Genomic DNA, 11,666 nt, shown 5'->3' with positions numbered 1-11,666 from the left:
TTTAAACAGCCATATGTTATGGAAGCTAACTAAGATCAATGACCATGGAGGCAGGAAATCTGGGGAGGACTCCAGGTTGTGCCTCTGATTAATTCTATGATGTAAAAGTTATTCACCCACTCAGCCCTTCTCTGTAAGACACAGATAATCGTAGAACATGCAAAGTGTGTAGGAGATTGCCTGACCTAGAACAAGCATTCACTACACGTCAGCAACCATTGATTTTACTTAAATTATAACACTGACAGCAAGGAAATGGTCACAGTTATAAGAGAAAGCCATATTATATATTTTTATTTTTTTTCTGAAAAACTATTTGATTGTAGAATAATATCCTGTTTCAGGTATTACATAGTGTGTACAGCCTGGAAGGCAGAAAGTTATAAGGGCTTAATTTACAGTTATCTCAGTCAAGTAAATTAACATATTTTAATAACTTCCTACATCATAGTAATAAGCCTGAAGCAGTCCCGAATGTGTAGGCTGGGCTGGCGAGGCAGCCCAGAAGGAAACTAGATAAAGTGTAAACAATTCCAAAGATTATAGGCAGTTAATGGAATGGCGAGGGTAAGATTATATCTTCACTGTAAAAGGACACAAAGAAATAATTTAGGCAAATTAGATAGTTAAAACTATATCTAGCTAATAAAAAGCATATTGAATCACTGGTATTATTTCAAGTTGTTTTGTTTTTTTTCTTCCAGAACCATCTTTACAATGCTTATGTAGCTGATTTATAATAATTAGTGACAAGACCTAAAATTTCTTTTACTGTTGAGAAAACCTGATTGCCTCACTACCTGAAAAGAACTCACCTAAATGACAGCTTCACTATGAAGTCCCAAATTCACCTCTGTAAACTCTTTAGTATGCTCAGTATCACAAGGGACACAACTCCAAGCTCATTTAAGTGCATTAGCACTTATAAGAACCCAACAAGTAGATGGTAGCATGCATTGTTTGGCCTGGCATTGCAGCCATGGGCAAACTACGGCCCGTGGGCCGGATCCGGCCCCTTTGAAATGAATAAAACTAAAAAAAAAAAAAAAGACCGTACCCTTTTATGTAATGATGTTTACTTTGAATTTATATTAGTTCACACAAACACTCCATCCATGCTTTTGTTCCGGCCCTCCGGTCCAGTTTAAGAACCCATTGTGGCCCTCGAGTCATAAAGTTTGCCCACCCCTGCATTAGGGAAACAAACCATCTCTGAAATTTTCTCATTCCATTTATTTTTCATTCTCTTCACAGATTTCTCTTTAAATGGAGATTTTTCTATCTGCTTCTTTTTATCTACATCTAATAAAGATCAATTATGCAAAAAATTCTGCAAGATTAAAAGGAAAACTTTCAATAGCCACAGCCATAAGTATCAATGCTTCCCCTTAAGGTTGTTTTCCATACATGGGTAACTTAAAATCACTCATGTGGCAGAAGGGATATTAAAATTACACATTTTAAGTCTGTGTCACTTTTTCTAAAATCCTGGTATAGACTACTAATATTTTTTCTTTAATGAAACTGGGGGTGGTGGTGTCTGGTTCTTAGGACATTAGTCCAAGTTAGTAATTGAGCCAGCATTATGCTTTATGTTGGACAATTTAGACTGTGTGTAAGCAGTCATAAAACAAGTCTTCATTTTTTATAGTATACGAGAGGCCCATGCACAAAATTCGTGCATGGGTAGGGTCCCTAGGCCTGGCCAGCAATCAGGGCCCAGCTTTCCTTCATTCCATGCCATTCCCTGGTGGTCAGCACCCATCATAGCAAGCGATTGAACTCCCAGTCTCCCGGTCGAACTCCCAAGGGGACACTTTGCATATTAGCCTTTTATATATATAGACTAGAGGCCCGGTGCACAAAAATTTATGCACTGGGGGGGGGAGGGGGTTGGTCCCTCAGCACGGCCCGTCCCCTCTTACAGTCTAGGACCCCTTGGGGGATGACCACCTGCTGGCTTAGCTGGCTTAGACCTGCTCCCCAAGGGATTGGGCCTAAGCTGGCAATCAGACATCTCTCTGGCAGCCCAGGAGCCCTTGGGGGATGTCTACTTGCCAGCGGGGAGCAGACATAAGCTGCAGTTGGATATCCTTAGCACTGCTGAGGAGGCAGGAGAAGCTCCCACCACCACCGCTGTACTGGAAGCCGTCAGCCTGGCTTGTGGCTGAGCAGAGCTCCCGCTGTGGGAGCACACTGACCACCAGAGGGCATTGAGCGTCTGCCCCCTGGTGGTCGGTGTGTGTCAGCCCTATTTTCTTAGGGCTGAATAGTATTCCATTGTACATAAGTGCAACATCTTCTTTATCCAATCATCTCTGGAAGGACAGTTCAGCTGTTTCCAAGTCTTGGCTGCCATGAACTATGCTTTAATGAACATAGGGATGAGTATATCTTTGCAAATAAATGTTTTCAGAATTTTGAGGTAGATACCTAGAAAAGGGATTGCTGGGTCATATGGTAACTCTGTTATTAATATTTTTGAGGTACATCCTTAGCTTGTAACTCCTATGTCCTTAAAATCGTCATACACATAATATGTCTAAGTAGGTAGGAATTATACAAGGGTGCATATCCTGTGATTTTAAGAAGACATCTAAACTTTATATCTTTTAGAGATTTATAATTTTCTTCCACAAAATATACACATATTCAAAATAAAACTGATTACACAGTTGCAATTGCTAAACACTACATTAGATAGAAACTTTAGTGACTTTTTAACAAATTCTAAATAAACAAAGGTAAAGATTAATATTTAAAATTCATTCAAAATAGTAAAGCTTCCACATTTCTAATAGGTTTACTTATGTGACAAGAATGCTTAAATTATTGTGATTTTTATTTTAGAAACAATACACTAGCCAAGATGCAACCTAAAGTCCCATCAATAGGCAATTGGATAAAGAAATGTGGTACATATATACAATAGAATATTACTCGGCTACTTACCACTGGTTTTTCAGTAGCAATTAAACACCATTTTAATTTCAGTCCAGCATCTACATGTTTGCAGTGTGTTATCTTAAAAAAGGACCTATTTGCAGTTCTGTTCTATTGCCCAGTCCATGTTTTCTCCTCTTTTCTTTCTTTCAATTTCAATGAAGTCTCCCTATTGCCTCATACATTTCTCTTGACACTAAGCTATGTACTGTATTCTGTTGGTGGCCTTTCCTGAGGATAATTGTAAAATCTGTCTTTTTCCAATTATGAGAGGTGTTCTATAAATTCTTTGGGGTGTATTTGTCTTGAGATGTGTGCCCATAACTCTCATTAATGTCGCCCATTTAAACTTGATCTAATGTTTTCCTTTTCTCTCTAAGTGACTCCAGTCTAGCGTTAATGCAGCTTTGTTTATAATCTCTAAACCACCCCCTCTCCTACATGCAGTCTCTCCCAAATGCTATGCATGGAGGTCATTTATGAAAGTGTATATCACAAAGCAATATCAAACCAACTGCTTTCCTTGAAAGGTAAAATACTATTACTTCTTTTTCAGATGCTCTACTGCAATATATAAAATACAATATTTAAGCATGGTAGACTGAGAAAGAGTAATATTGAACTAAAACAAACTTAGCTGTAAAAATAACTTGCTTAGCTTTATCAATGAAACAAGGATCTATGGGAATGAAAGTTACAGAAGTTATGTCCTAGACAATATTAAAAAATGGCACACTCTTCATTTAAACTTGAGACTATATCACTGGTCTGTAATTTTATTTATTATTGTGAATATGTAATAAAGTTCTTTTTGATACACGTTCAATTGAATGCAGGCAATCTGTGAAAAGCCCCTGATTTCATATCATTTTCTTCAACTTTTATTTTTCAGCTTTCAAAATACCTCATAATATCCACGTTTTTAACTCATTCCATACCTTAATTTCCAGAACACAATCCCCTATCATGACAGTAAATTTCAGCCCTATTCCACATGAGTTTTCACATAATGTGTATAAAAAACTTGTCATCACCCAAGATATATAGTTTTAAAAAACTAGATATTGTGTTACAGCCTTTTTACTTCCCTGTGATTTTTTTTCAGTTTTATTGAGAAATAATCAACATATAACACGGTGTAAGTTTAAGGCATTCAGCATAATAGTTTGATTTACATACATTGTGAAATGATTACCAAAATAAATTCAGCTAACATCTATCGTATCATATGGATACAATAAAAAAGAAAAAGGGAGAAAATCTCCTTGAGATGATAATTACTCTCATTATCCTTATAGCTGACCCTGTCCTTAATGAACCTGTTCTTCCAGTGTATCGCCCCCTTGAAATTCCATTTCACAAGATATTCAGCTCTAATTCATTGGCTATTCTAACTTCCTACCACAACCATGTGTTCAAAATAAACCTTGGATATTCTCAATCATTTCATTTCTCAGATCCAGCTCCAGGTAGCTCAGCATCATTAAGGAAAATATTCACAGAAAGACTCCATTACAAACAGGTTTCTAGTTTTCTCTGGATTTTAAAAATATATATTTCAGCCCTAGCCTGTTTGGCTCAGTGGGTAGATAGAGCATCAGCCTGCAGATTGAAGGATCCTGGGTTTGATTCCAGTCAAGGACATATATAGGTTGGGGCTTGATCCCTAGCCCTGGTAGGGGTACATGCAGGAGGCAACCAATCGATGTGTCCCTCTCACATTGATGTTTCTCTGTCTCTCCTCTCTAAAAATAATCAATGGGAAAATGTCCTCAGGTGAGGATTAACAACAACAACAAATATATATATATATATATATATATATGAATAAAAGGCTAACATGCAAATTGTCCCCTCCATCAGGAGTTCGACCAGGGGTGGGGCTGGGCGGCCAACCACCTGTGGCCCCTCCCCCCAGCCGGCCCCACCGGATTGGCCGACATCCAGGCAGGCTGGCCAGACCCCACCTGTGCATGAATGCATGCACTGGGCCTCTAGTATATATACATATATTTCTGATCAACTTATCCAGGCCTTTTTCTATTCTCCACTATTGTTTCTTTGACCACCAACCCTCCAATCCCATTGGCCTTATTTCCAGCAAATCACCATAGCTTCTTCTTCACTAAAGTAAAACAATCCTGCTCTCTTCTTTCCTCACTTTTCACTTACACTTTGGCTTTCTTTCAGGCTCAGGTGAAACTACTCCCTATCCTTTCCAAGGCTACAATCTTCTGCCTCCTCCAGAATCATATACAATTTAGTTTACTTCTCTCCTGTGGCTTTAAGTTTTTACAATCTCTCCTCCTTCTCTTCCTTCTCCTTCTACTTCTATAAATTCATAACAAATTTGTTAACACGACTTTTTCTAACATTCTTTTCTTTAGGCATCACCCTATATACGCTGCTTTCCTTTTCATGCCAAAATTTAGTTTACAAAGATGAATGTCTTTACTGGCTTCATTTTCTTAACCTCTATTCTTTCTAAAATCCATTGCAATCTCAGCATTTTATAATTCTTGAAAATAGGTTGATAATGTTTTACATGCAAGATCCAGCAATTTTTTACTGACCCTCACTTTGTTTAATCTGTATTATTTTTTTGTGGTGTATCTATTTTCTTTCTTTTATAGTTTTTGCCTTCAATATTATTTTGTCTTAGTATCAGGTATACAGCTTAGAGGACAGACAATTATATACTTTGCAAAATGGTTCCCTTGATATTTCCCGTACACACCTGGCACCATACATAGTTATAGCAATATTAATGACTACATTTCCTATTCTGTACTTTACATCCCCATGATTATTTATTTTTTTATTGCTTAAAGTATTACAAAGAGTATTACATATGTCTCCTTTTTTTTTCCCCCGCCCTTGACAATCCCCCGGCCTCCCCTACCCCACAGTGTCTTATGTCCATTGGTTATGCTTATATGCATGCATACAAGTCCTTCGGTTGATCTCTTACCCGCCCCATGATTATTTTGTAACTACTAATTTGTACTTCTTAATCCCTTCATCCCTTTCACCTAGTCCTCCAAACCCTCTCCCCTCTGGCAACCACCACTAATCTTCTCTCCTTGTCAGTGAGTCTGTTTCAATTATGTTTGCTTATTTATTTTGTTCTTTAGATTCCATATATATGAATCATTATATCATTCTAGTGTTATGTCCAAATGCTCTTATTTTCTTTATTCTCCTAGTTCAGGTCCTCTCATACTAAGTGGTATTTTTTTTAATTACACTATTCCATTTTAATTATTTCTCTTCATAGGATTATTTTAATTAGTTGCAATAATTTTTGTTGAAATAGCAAAAATCTAACTCCAATTGGTTTAAACAAACAAAAAAAATATATTGGGCCAAATGGCCTAAAATTCAGAAGGCTGAAGCAGGGCTAGAATCAAGCATACAGCTGACAGTATCAGTTGTTGATACCTCTCCGGGCTACAGTTTTGCTTATGTCTTTGTTGGCTTACATCTCAAGGTCTGTTTGTTCTCTTGGTAATCTCATCTAATTTCTATCAATTTGGTACTGTGGTTAATATAAAAAGCCTATCACTTAATTATAATAAAAAACTATTAGCTTTACTTGATTTGTTAGATGTCTTCTTAGAAAGACTGAGGAAGTTGTGCTTGAATTGGCCATCTCTGAGACTCATGACCATCTTATAATGAAGAATGTGTTATTATCTATTATTTTTAAAAAAACATCAGAATACAGAAGTTCTGATGCCAAAAAAGAAAAATGCTTGACAGGCTAAACAATAGATATTAATTATCTAAAATACAAATCTGATAACATGACAAATACAGCCCGAATTCATGAGTCTGGCATTCAGAGCTATTTACACACTACCCACCGGGCCTTTTCAGTTCAACTCTCACTACTTCCTGGCTTCTGACAGCTCAGTCCTTGCCACAATGGGACTCTTAGCTCCTTGAAGTATGAACTATAAAGTACTTGCTTTTAAATTTCCAGCATTGGGTAAAATGCTGAGAAGAATGTGCCTGAAAGGGTTCCAGGTGTAGAGTATAAGCTCATTACATATTTGTGAACTCAAGTCTCTGAAAGTAGCTGATACCATGCGGGAATCAGCTGAAATAAACAGTTTATCTATGCAAATGGGGCAAATTACAATGTGCATTTACATTAACCTACTCTTTATAAGGACAAAATGATTTATTTATTTCATCTTAATATTTGAAGTTTATTTCAGGAACACATTGCTGAAGCAAAAATTAAGAAAAAAATAAAACAATAAGGACTGGCTATCCTCTGTGCTCTCCAAATGTTTTTGAAATTTAGTGCAAAATGTACTTTTCCATCAGCCTGCCCTCAGTTACTGACCCATAGCTACATTGAAGTTACTTCTCATTGTAACATTTTGGCACAGTTTTCAGCTATTCAGTAATTATTCCAAATACTAAATAATTCTCTCCACCATAGTTTGCACAGACAGCTACAATTACCCTACTTTTAAATGAAATTCCAAAAATTAGTCAAAAGATGATATTAAATTTTTAACAAGTCCATACAAAAATAGCATAAAAACTATCACAAACCACATTAATCTACTTTATACACATAATTATATTTTCTTCATAAAGCTATATTTAATATAGTGTTGGGTCGGATGTAGGAAATTTATCTATATAGATTGAACACTATAGAATGTAGGACTCCATATAGTATTTTACTTAAGATCTCAGAAAACAGGAAAGTCATATCTAATGCATCCTAAGCATCTATCCATAGGTCACATCCAAGTTCAATAAAGACACAAAGACATTTTGGCAGATGATCTTAAGGAGATAGGTCTGGAATTGCAATAGATATTCCATTGCAGAAGTTGATATGCCAAGTCTTGATGAGCCTAAGAACAATTAAATCTTCACAATTTTTTTTCATTTATGCTTTCACTCATTCAAAAAAAACATCCAAATAGAGGAGTTAAATTTGAGCTGTATACATGTGGTTATTTCATATCCACTGTAAACTTCCACTAGAAAATTACCTATTTAAGAGAAGGCATCATTCCTCATCCACATATGTTGCTTACCTAACCCGACACCTGGCGGCATATATGTGCAACACAGGTGTAGCTGTGTTGCAATACAACAAATTTACACAAACAAGAGGTGCCAGCCAGCCTGTTGAGACCACAACAAAGACCCAGAGGATGAGTCACCCTCCACAAGCCCTGTGGCCAGATGAGGGGCCAGGGCCTTAGAAACCTGAGCCCCCACACCCATTTGATGGAGCTGATCTGGCGCTTGCAGCAGACCACAGAGGCCTACATCATGCAGCTGGAGACCAGGCACCCGCAGCAGGACCTGGTGCTGGAGAAGCAGAGGCACAGTCAGGCCACCCGGGAGCAGGAAGCCATCCTCATCCACAGTGTTCAATCTCTTACACTCTGGGGCCACAAGTAGCCTGGAGCTCCAATTGCTCTTCTCCCCACCCTTTCTCTGGACTCTAGGGGTGATGTAGGAGGTGGGCAGCAGGCCCAATCATCCTGACAGCCTGACTAAGTAAGTCACCAACTGAGTGATTTGGAAGCTGCATTCATTGGTCATGACATGTGCAACCATGGGATTGACATCTCTGCCTTATACTACTCCAGCTAGACTACACGAACTACCAAGGGAGACAAATACTATGGAGACAAGAAGACCTTGGGCTTCATTGACCTTGGTTTCAGTGAAAACAAGCCCTGCATTGATTTGATGACTAAAAGGCTGCCCAACCGGCTTGGCACAGTGGTTGAGCCTCCATCTATGAACCAGGAGGTCGATTCCCAGTCAGGGAACATGCTGGGGTTGGGGGCTCAATCTCCAGTGTGAGGCATGCAGGAGGCAGCCGATCAATGATTCCCTCTCATCATTGATGTTTATCTCTCTCCTTCCCTCTCCCTTCTTCTCTGAAGTCAATAAAAATATATATTAAAAAATAAAAGGTTTAGTCAGAGTGACATGAACAACATTGATGAGGCCCTTCTGCAACATTCTGACTGGAGAGGACAAACATTCCTGTAGGAAGAAGTGGCTCGAATTCCTGGCCTACTACTGCAAGGCACCTGGCCAGCTTGATTCAGAAATGTGGTTGTTCTAAGTGGCTGCTGCTCTGTATTCTTCACCCATGGTCCTGTGTGATCCAGGCGAGGCCTTTCTGACCCCCACCCAGTTCTATGCTGGTTTCACCTTTACTCCCACCTGTATGTGAAAAGTGAGCTGATTCATGTCCATCTGGACAGTAAGATCACTGAGGTGAACACTCATCCCTTCCAGCTGACTGTGGACAAGTTGGAGAAAGCCCTGCTTCAGGTTAGGCTCAAGGGAAGAAAGGCCAAAAGCCTTGTGTTCATGAACCATAATCCTCTGGGAGACATCTACTCCTGGGACTCACTGAAGGAATACCTAGAATTTGCCAAGAGGTACAACCTACATGTGATTACAGATGAGATTTACATGGGAACTGTGTTTGATGAGTCCATCATCACATTCCAGTGTTCTGAGCAGGAAACATCTGCCTGACCCCAGCAGGACCTGTGTGATCTGGGGCACCGGTAAGGGTTTGGAGATCCCTGCATCCATTAAGCACCCTGTACACCCACAACAAGGAGGCGGCCTCTGACGTGAGCTCTTTTGGCTTCCCCCACAGCATTCCTACCATCAACCTGTGTTGGCTTCTCCAGGACACAGAATGAACTGACAACGTGTGCTGCCCACTAATCACTCCTGGGCTACAGGCAGCTCACAGGTATAACAATAACACAGTGAAAGCATTAAAGTTCCCTTTTCTCAATCATATCTCGAGCCTCTATGTCTGAATCAACTTAAAAAGTACCTGAACCTATCCATATTTGAAGAAGAGCTGCTCCTTTATCACCCCTTCTTGGACAACTAGCTGATATCGTCCCCTGACAAGTCTTGGATATGCGAGGAGCCTGGCTGGTTGCACCTCACCTTTTTGGATAATCGCCTCTGCCTAAACGTCACCATGCATTGGTTATCTCAGGCACTAGAGGAGCATAGGCAGTACCTGACAAATAAGCAACCAACAATGCACTGAGGAAATAAGTGGTCTGCCTCCCAACCAGCAGCTCCAGCCAATCACATGTTCAGGGTATCCCTGACATCAGCGTCTGGTCCAAAAAACTGTAGTATTGACCTCCACCTGTGACAGCAAACAGTGGGCGTCTCCAGAAATGGACTCATCTGACCCAGTCATCACCCTCCTTTAGCTGAGTATCTGCCATTCTGGAAACTTTGTATTTTTTCATTTTTTTTCTGGCCATTTTGTGATGTGAAATTATTTTAGGAGGTGAAAAATAACACAAATATATATATATCATCTCCAAAGACATAGAAAATACTTGATGAGATAATTTAATCAATTGATTAGAAAAGGAGAAGGTTCTGAAGAGCTGGCTCTCCTCCCAAGCAACTGGTTAATTTCTCACTGTGTAAATTTTAGCACTACATTGAAAATTAGGAAACTTGAATTCTAAGCATATCAATAACCTAAAATAAATTTGTGTTCTCTGTGTATGTAAAATTAAGGTTTTTGGATGATGTAATCTTGAAGTTCTATTTCTACTTTAAGATTCTGTGAATGACACGGGCTTCAAGAAGAAAAGATAACTTTGACATTCTTCAGGGAATACAGAGATAAATATGCATTGCCTAGTGAATTTATAAATTTTGGAGTATTTTTGAAATCAAACAATACTTGCCAACTGGCTAGAGCATCATCACATAAACCAGGAGGTCATGGTTCTATTACAGGTCAGGGGCACATGCCGGGTTGTGGGCTCAATCCCCAGTGTGTGGCATACAGGAGGCAGCCAATCAATGATTCTCTCTCCCTCTCCCTCTCTAAAATCAATAAAAATATATTTTTAGAAAACTTGCCAATAATCTATATTGCATTAGAATTATAATAATATCTATTGTTTGTATAACACTTTAAGTATAATGTAAACTTTAGTTAGTAGTTTACAAGGTCATTTCACTTACATTATCTTAATTGACCCTGAGAGGAATATACATATGTTTATATAAATAATCGAAGATGCTATATACTTCCATTTCCCCTCCCCTCTTTTACATCTCCCAAGGTAATTGATTTTTAGAAAACTTAAGTGATTCACTGAGGTGCACACAGCTGACAGTCATTGGCCTTTTTTGAGTAAGTCAATATTCTAGGTGACAATGTCAATGCTATTTCCTATTTGGTGCTGGATGTGTCTGCAGTCCAGTTATGCCTTATTGGCTCTCATTTGCTCTTAACTTGAATGCCAAAATTCAGTCTGATGTTCAAGGTCTCTCTCATAAGATTTAGACCCATCTATCCAACTGCCTACTGGGTATTGTAAGTTGGATATTCTAAAACTATCTACGGTTCAACACTTTTGAACATGTCTCTCCTAGACCAAAATTTTAAGCATACTTTCTGGTACAAAAAATGACACCATTCATTATCCATTTGCTTGAACTAAAAATTTGACAGCCATCCTTTATATCCGTCAATCTTGGGTGGAGAAAAGAACACTGATAAGAATTGGTAAAGGGCAAGGTTGCTAGGAGAGACTACAAGTACTTGAGGAAATGAAAAATAACACAAAGAAGGGTTAATAACTATCATCTACTTCAAATTGACAATTATTCTTTTTGAGACTATCCAATTTGAGTAAATTTAATATCGCTGAATAGAA

At 38.6% G+C, this 11,666-nt stretch overlaps 1 pseudogene; it reads left to right on the top strand.

Annotated features, from left to right (window-relative positions):
* Nucleotides 1-558: 558 nt before the first annotated feature.
* LOC102433090 lies at nucleotides 559-10,021 on the top strand (annotated as a pseudogene).
* Nucleotides 10,022-11,666: the final 1,645 nt, after the last annotated feature.

The sequence above is a fragment of the Myotis lucifugus genome, unplaced genomic scaffold (genome assembly GCF_000147115.1).
Source record: "Myotis lucifugus unplaced genomic scaffold, Myoluc2.0 scaffold_0, whole genome shotgun sequence".
Taxonomy (NCBI): domain Eukaryota; kingdom Metazoa; phylum Chordata; class Mammalia; order Chiroptera; family Vespertilionidae; genus Myotis; species Myotis lucifugus.
The sequence above is the reverse complement of the archived record's forward strand: the minus strand, read 5'-3'. Positions and strand labels throughout refer to the sequence as shown.